Source organism: Tribolium madens, unplaced genomic scaffold, assembly GCF_015345945.1.
Source record: "Tribolium madens isolate multiple individuals breed KSU strain unplaced genomic scaffold, Tmad_KSU_1.1 Scaffold_1;HRSCAF=32;Tcas5.2_LG8, whole genome shotgun sequence".
In the NCBI taxonomy this organism is placed as follows: domain Eukaryota; kingdom Metazoa; phylum Arthropoda; class Insecta; order Coleoptera; family Tenebrionidae; genus Tribolium; species Tribolium madens.
Window position 1 is genome coordinate 7,974,759 of NW_025400984.1, and position 15,356 is coordinate 7,990,114.

At 30.8% G+C, this 15,356-nt stretch overlaps 1 protein-coding gene across 2 annotated transcripts in view; it reads left to right on the forward strand.

Annotated features, from left to right (window-relative positions):
- Positions 1 to 3,617: 3,617 nt before the first annotated feature.
- LOC123003669 (neuropeptide CCHamide-2 receptor-like) overlaps positions 3,618 to 15,356 on the forward strand; it is a 28,689-nt gene continuing 16,950 nt past the window's right edge. The window contains exon 1 of one of the 2 annotated variants that reach the window (XM_044396592.1): positions 3,618 to 3,636. The gene's annotated coding sequence lies outside the window, so the exon portion shown is untranslated. Of the gene's footprint in view, positions 3,637 to 9,183; positions 9,293 to 15,356 lie in introns of those variants that run through there. The other variant, XM_044396593.1, reaches the window with a different exon arrangement.

The following is a 15,356-nucleotide window of genomic DNA, read 5'->3' on the forward strand; positions in this document are numbered from 1 at the left end:
TGTAAATGAATGCCTCTGATAACAAAGAAACATTTACGCTTAGTTAAATATTATCCTTAAGCTTGTAAACTGTTTGAATTTTACTGCTAACAACGATTCTGGAATTGGGTCAAATGGTCTCAATGTTTGAGAACAATGTAAAAATTATGATCTAAGCACCAACATCTATATTTTCCCGAGGAGACAGAATAAGGGGTCGCGGGTTGAGACCACGACCACAAATATTCCAGTATCGTACTTCTTTGTATGCATTTGGGCAGGTCGGGAGAGTGGAAACATAGGCGATAAGGAGAAAATTTATGAAAATGGAGTAAGGCGCGTGTAAAGGTCAGGAATTTGCCCTTAAATCAAATCGGAAAACAAATAAAAAGTTGGATCAAGCCTTAATGTTCTTAAATTTCGCTCAAATTTATTGCTTCTTTTCGCTTCGTGTTTAATTAAAACAGTCACCCTCTTTTTGTCCGTTTAACCCTTTTCCATTGTTTTAAAATTATAAACTCGCCAGCGTTTCATTCTGCATTTAGCGCCGCGTTAAAATTTAGCAAGAGTCGTCGCCTAATTGTTTTATTGCTGTACTTTAAACAAGTTTGGTGAGGTTTTGGATGGAATTTCCGGATGCTCCAACCCAAACAGTTGTCTTTATTAAGTTGCTTTTGCTTCCACACATGTTACAGAGGTAAGCTAATAAAGTAGCGCCAAACACTTCATTTTCTGAAGTGATATAAATGAAGTCAAGTTTTTACTGACGCAACATAGGTGATTTATTAAACTCCTCGAGGGGTCCGAATTGGGTCTTTGTTGTTGTTGCTGTTGATATAGATGGTTAATGTTGTGTGAATAATATGTGTCACCGTCAGAGTCGAGGTTTATAAACATACAAAACCCAACCACTCAAACTATTTGCTTTTTAATAATAAAGAAAAGTTAAAAATCTAAGTGGATTCGAGTAAATACTATTGAAAGTAACAATAAAAGTGCATCTGTGTGACTACAAACTAAGCTGGAAACGCTTTTGTTACAGCAATCATTTCCTCATTTCACGATAAGTAGGTCAAGACATAAAAGTAACAATAAAAAGATTCGAACTTTTGGAGAGTTGGAATCAAAACTTAAAATTTTGCAAGGTTAAACTGCGACATCTGTGCGGTAAAAGCTTCACCCGGAAGCTTCCGGGAAAACATTTCTACAAAATTCCGGTTTAGACTCACCATTTAACTACTAGGGGTCGCCTCCAGGTTTGAGTATTAGTACACAAGTGTTTCTTTTGGTTGAGAATCGCTATCTTAGCTCTGGTGCTGATTTTAAAATATTTTTACTGATTAACAATAAATACAATTTATTTTACAGGAAACTTGTTTTTTTTTATAAAATTTGGAAACTGAGGTACAGGAAAGCGTTTTAATTTTTTAGTTAAAATTCTGTAAAGCATTTTAAAATCAGTCACTAGAGAGCGCCCCAATTTATCATTTTTTTATTATTTAATTTTAAAAGCTTTATTTACCACAACTAAAACTATGGGATACAAAAACACAATTCTTGTTAAAGCAAAAGCTGCCTAAAAGCAAAAAAATGCGTTGATAAATAAACTATGACCAACTTCTTTACTTCTAATTTTCATACATTTAATAAAGTCAATTGTTTCTTGATTAAAATTAAATACAATTTATTGCGTTTGTTATAATGAAACTTTATAGCAAAATTTAATATCGCTATAATGAAGCCAAAATTATATCAAGTTAGTTAATTTGAAAAAAAAATTTTTACGATGTCATAAGGAAGCCTTTAGAATTTATCTACAAATTACTGCAAAGTTTTAATTTGACTCTAATTTTCAACTTAATTTGTTGGTTCATCCACATTTGGGAAAAGTCTGTCTGAAGCATAAATTGGCTCAGACTTAATCTTTTTTAAGTGCTTGACTTTCTCTATTGCAAGTCCACCAACAAGTGTACGTTTATTATATCCCCCACTTGCATTAGAAAGGTTTAGTGTTTAAACCCAATCTGAATTACAGTAAACAGTAAATTCCTCGCAAATGTAAAAGTTTTTAAGACTTCCACATTTAAATTCTTAAATAAGTTGCAATGCAAAACTTTCAGGAATTGTTTATTTTCAGTGAGTCGAAACCGAATTAGTGTGAAATCCGACACAAAACTCGAACGAAAATCCAAATAAGTTCAAAGCTGAATTGAGCCTAAAGCTGCTTCGCAACAATTTCTCACAAAAATTTACATCCGTACAACAAAATATCGATTTAGTGGAGTTTTTTCAAGTTTTAATTATAAGTCTGTTTCATTAGTTGGCAAATTTGTCACATAAAAAGTGCCTGAAAAGTTTTGAACAGAACAAAACCGAAATTTTCAGCAATTAATTTCCTTTCTGACGCGTATTCCCTTGTTAAGGTCTTGAGTTTCCTTCCGCGAAAAAAAAGTCTTTAGTCAAGAGGTGATACAGCGAAAAATTTTATTATCTGTTCAAACCGAATCGTCTAAAATAGGGCAAAATCATATATGCCTCGACACGATCAAAATTCCTTTCAAGGATAATTCTATTTGTCTTGTCGCTCGATTTACATTTTACTTATAAAGAACTAAGATTTAGGGTGAAGGATATTGGGGATTTGCGACGATTTTTCCCTCATTCATACATAATAAAATGCTCATGCCGAGGTCTAGGAAGAGGAAAAGCAGGATATTATAATTTATTTACGACGTTATTCATTGCTACAACTGCGATAAACGAATTAAATGAGAATTCGGATTGGGTTAAGAGGGCGCATAAACTTTTTTAAATTAAATCACGAACTTTAATTTCGTGCTCGATACGAGAGGGAATAAAGCGAATCTTGACACAAACGAAACAAATCTCCATGTTAAAATAAAATCGTCACTAACAGTTAAAAACTTTAAAAAATGTTTAAAGGTATATAAAAATTATTGACACAAAAAGCTTTTAATACGTCTGTAACTCTTTCCTTTAAACATTTCAAAAAAACACAATATTTACTTTTAATTTTCAATGATATTAAAACCTAACCTAACCCTGGGGCTTTTTTCATGATTCATGTAAACCCTTTATTAGTAATTTGTCATTTCCATTATATTTGATAATACAGAGACAAAAAATTTAAATTAATCATCTTTTATAGTAAAAAATAATGCGACTGGAAATTGCTAATTAAAAAACACATTAGAATAGCAATTTTTTTTTAATTTTTCAAGCAGCTAATCCACAAATAGCCTCTTTCCATTTCATTCAACTTCCGCTTTTCATTTTTCAGCTCTCGAAGCCAATTACTTGCTCCCAAAAATCGAACATCAGCCATTCAAATATTCCGCAATAATTCTGAAAAATCGTCCAAGGATCATTTGCAAGCAAGATGAAATTCCGTTTCCGGTTTAATCAGTAGTTCCGCTCGTCGTGGCCGGCAATTTCCTGCATAAGGCCAATCGTGTTAAAATGCATTCGAGGTCTACAAAGCGAAAAATGTGATTCGCGTCAAATGTGCGTAGATACTTGTGAAAAACTTTATTGGTTCGAAATTGGATCGGTTTTTAGTGCTGGAAAAACACAATTGAGGTCGAGCAAGATGGAAGTTGCTTCGGGGTAATTTAGACGGTAAACATTAAAAAATAGGTGGGTGATTCGAGACAAATAATCTGCTTCTTACGACTCGAGTAGCGTGATTAGAACAAGGTCACGTTTTGAGGAATGTGAAATTGCTCTTATTACCGGCTTGTCTTTCACTCTACTCCAGATTCTCTTACAAGATTTTTTTCCAACTGACATTTCTTAAATATGTAAATACCAGTGCGTCAATAACAATTAAGCGTTTAAAGCTGTGAGTAATTTTATTAACTTTCATGTAATGTCTAGACCTCTCAAGATGGCATCTTCGCGCCTAGCCGAACATGGATTTTCGATTAAAACGTGAATTGTTCTCTTATTACCCTTAAACCGAGTTGGAGAATATAAATAGCACATTAAAGGCGGGTCATTTGTCAAATATTGACAACTGGAAATGAATGTCTTAAGAGTCTCGAAATGGAGTCAGTTGAGACTTGAACTTTTTCAATTCAGCTTTATTTTACCCAATTAATCATTCTCAAAACATAATTAAAATTGATAAATTTCAAAAATAAATCTTCAAATACACCAGAGATTCGTGCTTTTGTACCGATTTCGTGTTTTCACGTAATTAACAGTTGAATTTGAGCTCTGAGTTTACCAAGACGTGAGTGGCATTAATCGAACGCTGCTTTAAATTGAGATCAACTTTATTTTTTCTTGCGGTAACAACCGGAAAAAAACACAAAATATAAAAAGTTTTATTTCGGGAGATACTTTAGTGACGATCAAATCCTATCAAGCGTTAATTTCATTTCAACTAAATCCACTCTAGTCGCAAAATTGACGACGCTTTTTTCAACTTAATCGACACAAATAAACTAGATTTTTGTTGGTGTAATGTGGCAAAAAAGGCGAATTGTATACTAATAGTTATTTTTTTATGTAAATAAAAATACGTAATTGTTCGTTTTTGTGTTTCAATTATCAAATATTTTGTAGGTTGTACCCCTAAAAATACAATGTAATTAACCTTTCCGGGCGTGCCCTTTAAGCGGACAAAGTAATAATAAAATGCACAGCAAGAAACGAAATTTTTCCTGCATTAGACGTTTATAGCCCAAATAACTGCCATCAATTATTACGAAAAAAGCCACAGAAAAAATTAGAAAAACAAGAATTATTTTCCTCGTAAATTACCCAATTTTCTGTTAATTGAAATATGATGAATTTAAGTTGCTTAATTTAATCGGCCATTAGGAAAACAGACTGTAGCTTAATAGCTTAAACCGAGCTTAACGAAAGTGCAATACACATCTTATCTCGACAGTTGTAAGCTTCCACTTACAAACTAATAAATGTATGACAAAGTCAAGTAATCTCGTTTATGGTATAAGATAAATCCAAATTTGTGTTCTCCACGTTCGAACGCGAGAAATATGAACCGTGATCTAAATTTTCAAACTACACCTAGAAAATTTAACGTCTGGGAGATTAGAGAGGGTGTTGAAGTAGCAAACAAATGACGCGATTAATAAATATTTATCTTTGTTTTGTTGGCACAACTGCTACAAACCGTCGAGCTTAATTGCAAATACACAACTCGATCGAAAAGACATTCCAAATGCCAGATTTCAAGCCGTAAACAAACAGCTACTATATTTTAAAACAATTAGGAAAACTATTTCGAACGAAGGTAACAAAATTAATCAAAATTTAATTCGGAAGGTTAATTAATCATGGCGGGAATTTAATTAGAGTTAATCGAAAGATACGAATTATGAAAAATGAGTGGCGGTGACAGTTTTAATTGACCGCGATTAGAATGCCTTGTTTGCGACAAATTATACGTTTATTTAAGCCATTCGCCGCCAGCTGACGCTTTATGTAATACGGATGCAGTTTTTGTCAAGGAGTTTTGTCTCGAAGCAAGAAATTCCTGCCAGCAGCAATCATTAAAAAATTCAAATACTCATACAGGGTGTTCGAAAATTATTACATAAAACCGTGGTCCGTATGAAAAATGCTTCTAAGTACTTAGTAAAAGATAGACGTAATTTAAATTTTATGAGACAGAAAGAGACAAAACTAAACTATTTAAAAGCCTTTGCTACATTTTATTCATACTATCCAATGTCAAAATGCAAGTCATGTGTTTGTTCACTTTGACAAAAAAAAATCTATCCAATTCTTTTTGTTTCTTTGGGAGAACTTCCGCTTTAGTAGTGTTATTTGTTAAGTTCAGAATTACGCGAGAGACATGTTAAATCCGACTTTAATTTGGTGCAGAGAGCCGTAATTGTAAAAGAGTTGACAGCAAGACATTTCAGCGACTGAAGGTGTTTTCATGACGTAAAATTTTATGAAAAAAAGACAATTTTTTTCTTTTTCTTTTACAGATATGTTCTTGCTTTGAACACCCGGAATATCACAAGTCTGAGTGTTAAAGAATTGCCATCTTTTATTGCAAAGGCTTCTCGGGAAAATTATCCTCCGTGACAGTGTGTGTCGGAAAAACACTTTTCTTCCGATTGCTACGCAAAATTTCAAGCAGCTACAAAACAATGAAATTTCTCAATTTCCACGAAGAGACTTGAAATCATTGTAATTTTTCTCTTGACGCATTTCATAATATAGACATTAACACCGCACCGCACCTTTTCATCGAGTTTTCGTTTGATAGAGTAATGAAAGGTGTTTGAGTCAAAGAAATCGGATTAAAAACACGTAATTTAGTAAAAACATTGATTTTTTCAAAGAGGAATGATGCGGAATTTGCGTAATGTGGGAGAAGTGGATGGATTAATGAGATGGAATATTTCCAATGGTTTGGTCAACTTCGCCATTATCCCCACTTTGAACAAGGCGAAATGTAGCTTATATTCAATCAGAACTTCGACGGAGATCGATTTATAGACACGCAGACGAAATTGGGCAATAAAGGCTTTCAAATCAAATAATTTCGCTTGAAATTGGGTAATATGTGAAAAAAGGAGCCATTTCAGCACTGAAATGAGTGCTTTAAGAGTATTATATTCACCAAGAAGTAAATCCAGAGTATTGTAAAATTTAAAATTTTCTGTAGTGTCATTTTACCCAATCAAAAATCTGTTGACAGTATGTAAAAGAGAAAAAAAAAAGAACCAAATATTTTTATTTCTGTACCCTAACGTCACTTTGTTAATAATAATTTAAATCATTTAACATTACACATCACATAATAACATTCTGTACTTAAATGTCTAATATTCCTGCAAGTTAAAAGTTTAAATTTGTAATTTTGTAAACAATATTTTAAACAATAAATGTCTAAATAGCAAATAATTCTTATAAATATGACTTTACAAAGTATTTTATAACAGTAATTAAATAATTTGCTTACTAACTATGTTTTTAGAAAAACTTTTTAATTCAATAAAATTAATTATACAAGCTATTCCAGCGAGTTAAAAAAGTCCATTAGTGACCTTTAAAAGGTAAAATTAAAAAAAAATTGTATAGGACATTGATAGATATTAATCTAGTGCATCACCTAAAATTATTTTCAACCGCTACAGCATCTCCCAAACTTGTGTTTTTTTTAAATAAAACACCGTATGTTTCTTGGCATTTTTGGATGTAGCCTTTTAAAACAATGTTTTTACGCTAAACTTTTATTGGTCGATTCTGCTTAGTTTTAAAAATAAGACGGTTTTTTGACAAAAACATGCACTTTTTAAATAGTAATTACACAAAAACTAAGACAGCTAGAACACATTTTTTCTTACATCTGAAAAGAAGAAAGTACAGAACTTTTAAAGCTGTAGCAATTTTTTAGTGTTTTGCATTTACAAAGATTAATAAATTAAAAAGTTTGTTAAAAGTTAAATAACTTTAAAAAATTTAAATGGAACATTCTATTTTTTATTTTTGCATCTAATAGATTGATAAATTGTCTAACTAAAAAAAATAACTTTTAATGTCTAGAATTGATAAATAAAAAAATATTTAACATTCACTATTAATTGTAGCAACAATGCCTATCAGTATCTGAGCAATTGTTGATACTATGGTAATCATAGTAATTCCACCACGGATCACTTATCCGTTGATTTATTTAGATTTTTTTATTTAGATTGTAAAAGTCGTTATAAATACTAAAATTCAAATTATTTTATTGTAAAAATAAAGAATAATGGATTCAGTTTAACACAAATGTGATTATTAAGTGATATTTCTTCCATCTCTTGTGAAACTGTGCACTTTTTGGCTACTGAAATAATAGTATTTTTTTAATGTTTAACGTTAAATATCTTATTAGTTATTAATTATAAACACCTAAAAGTAAATAATTTTAGAAAAACAATTTAATAATTTTTTAAATTCAAAAACAATAAATAGGGTGCATTTAAATTTTGTTAAGTTATTCAACTTTTAACACACGCCCTTATTTTTTTATCTTTACAAATGCAACACACTAAAAAAATGTTACAACCTTATAGCTTGTACCTTCTTCTTTGCGGTAGTAAAAAAAATATTTCTATAAATGTCTTAATTCTTGGGTAACGAAATTTTAAAAAATGCATGTTTTCGCCAAAAAAAAACGTCTTATTTTTAAAAGTAAGCATAATCGACCAATAAAAGTTTAGCTTAACAACACTGTTATAAAAATCCACATCCAAAAACGCTAAGAAACATATGGTGGTCATTTAAAAAAACACAAGTATTGGAACTTATTTTTGAGACACGCTGTATAGTTGAAAATAATTTTAGGCGATGGACTAGATTAGTATCTATCAATGTCCTATATATTTTTTTTTTTAAATTTTACTATTTAAAGATCACTAATGGACTTTTTCAGATCTCTGGGACAGCCTGTATGTGTACTAAATTTTTAGTTGTTTTTTATTTCTTAGGTAAGTTATTTTATTTTTTCCGTTTTAAATTACAATTTTTTTATTGTTCTTTAGTTTTGTTTTTAAACATTTGCTGGTCATTGACCCCACTAGCTGTTTAGTAAAAAATTGTATTGCATACTGAAATAGTACTAAAACGAGTGTTTTAGTATCTTTGTTATAGACAAAGTTATTAAAATGTCGTGGGCACCATATTGTGGAAGATAAATTTGAATTTTATTAAAATAAAGCAATAACGACAAACCTCACTTCTACAAATGCTGTTTCCGAGTTCTCCCTTGACCACAAATCATATTTAACATCCTTTCCTCCCATTCCTCGTCCGATTCCAAATTCAAATATTGGTAAAATCGCTGAACAAGTTCTAAAGACATTCTTTCAAAAGTTTGAAACTAATAATGAGTTAACTTGACACGAAGATAGCTCCGATTTTAATTAAGTGAGTTATGTTTCATATATCCATCACAAATAATTAACTGACCGTTCTTCATTGATTTACCTGTTGATGGTAATTGGGCTACCCACATTATGGGAAATAGAACCCTCAAGCACTGATTGTTCGCTAATGGTGTAGACGCAATTAAAAGCCAAGATTGGGCCAATAGAAATATTATGAAGGTTTTCAATTAACGTGTATTCGATACGTCTTGTCCGAGCGCATATTCCTGCTGTTGTTGAATCCTGAAAATCCTGCAACAAGCGCGCCAGTTTATGCGCGTCTTCTCAACAAACCAGTCGAGGAACATAAGGTGTTGAGATTAGGTTGCGAACAGTTTCACATAAAATGGAATAAGTGAAATTAATTATGTGACAAAATTTATAAATTTGTGGTGAGTTTAACTCAATTTTCCATTAATGGAATGCGAATATGATGTGGCATAATCAATTTAAATTTACAATTCACAGAATGTCAATATTAATTTAATTTTGATTGGCATGTGTGAAAGTGAAACGTATTTTAGAGAAAAAAAAAAACAAATGAGTTAATTATTCCAAACTTGAAAGCTATGAACACTTAACGAGCTTTGTAATTAATTCAGCACGAGGAAGCTTCACTTAAAATCATGCAGATGGTAATGTTAAGATGTGTTGTGATTCAATTTTCATACACTCCATGAACTTGACAAATCGTCAGAAATTGAACGATAATTATTATAATACATTCATAAAATCTCTGGGAGTTATTCTGATTTTACGAGGCATAAAAGTTACGACTAAAGACTTCGGTTATTTAATATCCTGTTTTCGGGCAATTTTCTTCAATTATTTTTAAGACAGGGTATTCCTTTGAAATGTAGACCAAAGTATACAATACAATGTCACAAACAAACTTCTAACTAAATTCTATACAACGTGCAATTTGCCCGAGGTGATCATCAAATATCTGAGAAAGTTTACTTTGGAATCGATTTTGACATAAGTTTGAACGTAAATTAAAAAAAAGCAACTGCAGGGGATAAAAATATTGAAGATTCTGATCAAAATTGCTTCCATTCGTTGAAAGATATATTAAAGCTGTTGTAGTAAGAAACAAAATAAATTAATTATCTTCTAATTTAGATTTTTATAAATAGTAACATATCTTTCAAAAAAAAATTATTTCATCTCATTCACAACTTTGATAAATTTCAAATTCTATTATAATCAAAAACACAAATAGAAATTTTATAAGTTAAACAAAATTGTTTCTACTGTTTGATACTAATTGATCATTAATGTTGTTACCAACTCAAAAAATAGCGTCCTCAAAAACTAATTTTAGCATTTGAGTGCTTTAGACACAAAATTAAGTAATGGAAAACTTTTTGTGATTGCATAACAAAAAAATATTTGTTCTAAAAAATATCAGATCTTTTAATTTTTCAAATTTCTCTTAGGATGTAAAAAACTTTTTAATTAAGGTAGATTGCCTCTTAAACTCAAGTTGTGAAAGTTTTAAAATATGGATTTTTTGCATCCCCCATTAGCTAAATTACACTCAAATACAGAATTCTTTGATTTAAAGTAAAAATGAGAGTGCGGAGCACTCCTATTAGCTGCTAAGAAATAATCAACAAACTAATCCCTGTATTCAAACGCTGACAAGTTCGATTTTTCAAATAACATAAAAAATGCAGCAAACATTACAGATCTTTCTCCCTATCTTCGGTAACTGAGAGAGGAATCAATCAAGTATTGAAAGGTGTCCAGTAATTGCTTGTGGAGGATCTTTTAATTTCTTACAGCCCAATATTGATTAAGTGTTTTCTCATTGTTTGAACCATTTGTTTTCTTTCGATTTTCTACCAAATTGCGATTGTTCCATCTTCGCCGTTATCTATGACTCAAATGAGGAAGAAAATTGAAATTTTTGCCCGATTTCTGCATACGAAGAAAAATTCCAATAGATAAATTAAGTTAGTTGCAATAAAGTCAGTCGCATCTCAGTTATGGAAGTTGGGCGAGCTTTTTAATGCCAAGTTTGACTAAATGGGTTATTAGAAGCATAGCTTTGTCACCAAAACGGCCTCTTAGGTACGAGAGATGGATCGTTAATGTAACAATAAAGGAGTCTCTGCATCTTAGTTAATGCAAAATGTACTTTGCTTTGTTGATTTTATACGACGTGACACGATTCCGGTTTTGTTAGCAAATAAAACACTTTTATTTTTATTTACACCAAAGAGCTTTTGTTGATTAAGAAAACTGTATTATAAAATTAAGAATTTCAAACGAAATAGCCTGAAGATAAGATCCAACATTGTAACTACGAAACTCTTTCTAATTTTCCAAGGAAGTTGCAAAATAAAAGTGCAGCTTGCAGGAATAATGAGTTTGCGAGCAGCGAAACGAACGAAAACAAACTGTTTGCCATTTTAGAAAAGTTAACCTTGTTACAAGATTTTTTGGCCACAACAATAATCTTCTTTTAATTTTTATTTTCTACAACACTCTATTTTTTATTAATACAGGGTGTTTCACACAACTTTACGAGGCTTGCGCCTAATGTACGCACCCAAATATACAAGATTCACAAAACACTAGATACAAAAAATACACATTTAATTATTTAATCTTTGGAAACCCATGACAGTAGTTGTTTCATTAATAGTCACAAACTGCAGTTTTTCAGAAACAATTATCATTTGTTCTATCAAGAGTCGGTATGAATATGATTGTAGTTTATCTATCCTAATCACTAACTGACTTAAAATGTTGTAATTTTGTAAAGGGTGAACAAACTAGAGAAAATTCTCCAATTTTTAAAATTTGTAATCGAGTTCGTATCGGAATATGTATTATTGCATTTTACAAGCCTCACAAAATTATGTGAAACACCCTGTATTATTAATAAAACACAAATTTTCATACTAAACTAACTTTTTGTCTAAGTTAAAATGTGAAATTTATTAATTATTAAGTATTTCCTAAAGCAATTTTATAAATAAATATTTAAACCATTTAAAGCGCTCCAATGCCTTAATTAAATTTTAATGAAATTCTGTTTCTTCGAATTTTTGGATAAAAAATCCGAATTGATTAGTAACCTCTCTTCACAATCCACATTTATTAATATATTTTTTAATTTAAATTTTTTAATTAATTGTATGTTATTGTATTTTTATAAATTGTCAAAAGCACTTGAAAAGCTCTTATCTCATGATCACTTTCCGCCAACAATGCGTCTCCTTGAGCAATTTTCTCCCGGCAACGGCACCAATTTTAATAAAGTAATGAATAAAAAGTAAAAGTATTTACGACATCATATATGAGACACTGAAAACTTTGTCGTCTTTCTCTTAAACTCCACAAATGAGCCTCATATCTGATCCTCTCATTATTAATTCACTTCGCTTTTCTCTAAACTTGTTGTATTATTAAATTAAAAAAGGTTCGTTTACAAGTTGCAAAGCTTTACATGTTTACGAATTAAGTATTCAGCCATTTATATTATCATAAACTAATCCTCAAACCGTGCAAAGTGGAGGATCATATAAGGTGAAAATTCCCATTCATTCCCTTACACTCCAACCGAATTAATCTCTTCGCATTTGCGCCACACACCCTCTTCTAACGTGCAAATAAGGCCAATTTTCACCAAGCTTAATTTTGGGAAAATTATGCGAATTTTATTAGCTATCAAGAAAACCAATACAATTGTTTTTGCTTAAGAATTAAAATTTAATTTCCAATTTTCGTTTGGTCGATAATTGATAAGATTTATTAGCTTTTTTTTCTTATCTAATTCGGTAAATAAATACCAACAAATTAATTAAATCCAGTGCTGATGTGTAACACGTGAGCAAACCCTTGGAAGGTTTAGTTGTGTAAGTTGTTTACATAACTTTAATTTTTATTAAAATTAATTATTGGCACACAATTAAGCAAATCTGATTTTGAATTACCTAGTCGTTATGACAGATTTAGTTAACAATATGACGTAGTAATAGAATTTGCAGTATTGTGTCCACTTAATTTGCTTAATTAATGCTCACAGATCTCTGCTTTCATAAATTGAAGTTGCGTTTACATCAAAGCTTAATTATTTTAGTTTTGCGTCTCTTGAAGCTTTCAGATTGAATATCAAAAAATATATCCTTTCGTTTACTAATTAAATAATTTTTTTAAAAACAAACAAAAATGTTTCATTTTCTTAGAATTTGTTAAATCAAAAAATTATTGAAATTATAGGTATTAGATATATTTTTTTTTTGTTTTTCTTTTACAATTCATTTCGAGAGTGTAATAGTTAGACCTTTTAAATACAATTTAAATACAATTTGAAAAAAATTAAAAATGTATTTTAGTCAACACGCAAGTTATAGATTTAAAAAAATGTTATTTGCTTGTAAATATCAGCTCTTTGCACGCAATCCACCACTCTAAAGTCTATACTTATTTGGAAATTAACTTTGGTTAACACAATGCCTGAACATTGCTGATAATAGCTGGTTAAATAATTTCGGTCAATATTGACCCCAAAGCAATTCCAAATTCGATTTCAGCCAAATTTGTTTGTTTGAACAAATCAGAAAAATTGTACATGACGTGTACAATTTGGACATTGCTGATAAATTATGTTCTCTCATTACCAAATAGAGCTTTTGTGTTTATTATTTGTCTATTTATGGCTTTATTTAAGTCGCTGTTATCTCGAAATGCACGTGTGGAGCTTTATTTAAATTTCGCGCTCACTGATTTTAACAAGTGGCTGAGAAAATTTAGGATCGATTGGAGCTTTTTGAGGTTTTAGTATAAATGTTAGAAAGAGTGTTGTAAACAAACACACTTTAAAGTCGTTGAAATTTAAATGTTACTTCTATAAATTGTGATTAACACTGAAACCGTTAGAGCTGACGTGATTATATTTTAATATGAGGTTAAATCATTAACAACAAGTGCTGCAACTCTTGTTGACTGCCAACTTTCTGTTTAAACGGAAAATTATTAATTACACGTTGACGTTCCAGACAAAACTAATTACACTACTTTTATTTTGAAACGCTATCGAGTGCAAAGATAAATGGGTGTTACCTAACAAAAAATCATTTACTTTTAGACAACCAAAAATATCTGTCCTATTTCTTTCATTTTGCCAAGTTGCTTGCTTTAATTCCAAAGAACACAAATAAAATGCCTAACACATTTCCAAGTTTATTTAATTTAAACTCATCTCCCAAAACAAGATTAAACGCCAATTTGTAGATTTTTATCAAATCACCGGAACAAAACAATCGCGTATTAAATGAAATTCCGTGTTATTAGCCGGAAATTAAATAACTTCAACTATAAATTCCCCAACTGTCAAAAGTAATATTAGTCGCAAATAATCTCGGGTTTGAAAAATGCCAAACTTTTCGAAAGTTTGCGAGAAACACTTTTAAAATGAGACGAGGGAATCATTGTTATTGGCTTCGGTGGCAATCGCATGTTAATCATCCGTTTCCGGGCCCGGAATTAATCCAGGAATTAACTTTTGTTTTCTAAAACGGTTATGAAAAATTCATCTCCGGTTTAATTAAAATAGTTTCCATATTTCCACCCACGCACGTCTCGGTTATTTTTATACAAGGATCTGTCAGAGCGTGTATGTTTATACAAGTTATTTTATAGACACTTGAACGCGATTTTATTGAAAGCTAACCACTCCAGATTCGAGATTCTGGAATTGACGTATTTGCCTACTTTCGGTGAGATTAAAAATTTGAAATTGTGACGCGAGAATCTGTTTGAATTGTGTTGATGTCTAATATTGTGCATAAAATGCACTCGATTTGATCGATTTGGATTGAGATTGCAAAGCGACTAAACTTGCTTGCAGATTCACGATTTTTATCACCCAAATTAATCTCGCGTTGTTTGACAAATTTTCAAGTTTAATTACGATGTAGCAACCCACGCGCTAACTGTTATTAAATTATTTAAAGTTTCTCTCACATTCAACAATAACAAGTTTCTTATGTTATGTCAAAGGAAAAAGTTTTCGTTTGAGTCACTTGGTGACAATTCTAACCGAATCAAAGAAAAATTCAGACATTGTTTCACTAAAAGACAAAGGGTGAATTGATTCACACTTGTGTTGGAAAACTGATTCTTTTATAAAAAAAATTCAATATCGTTGAAATAAAATGTGATTTCAAGTGTCGAGTCCAGATGTTTGAAGAAATTGGACGAAAAATTATTGTTTTGTTTACTGCATTTCCATTCATTGTTTCATTTTAAAAATACATTTTTATAAGTCATCATAAATTAAGTCAACAACAAATTCGGCTCCACTTAGTCGACGCAGTTTTTTTCAGCTTTGGTCAAGCCATTCCACTAATGTATTCCTTTTGATTTACAATTTGCGTTTGGTCATTAATCGGTGAAATGGAATTAGGATCGAATTTATTGCCAAAAATTTGATTGAAATCC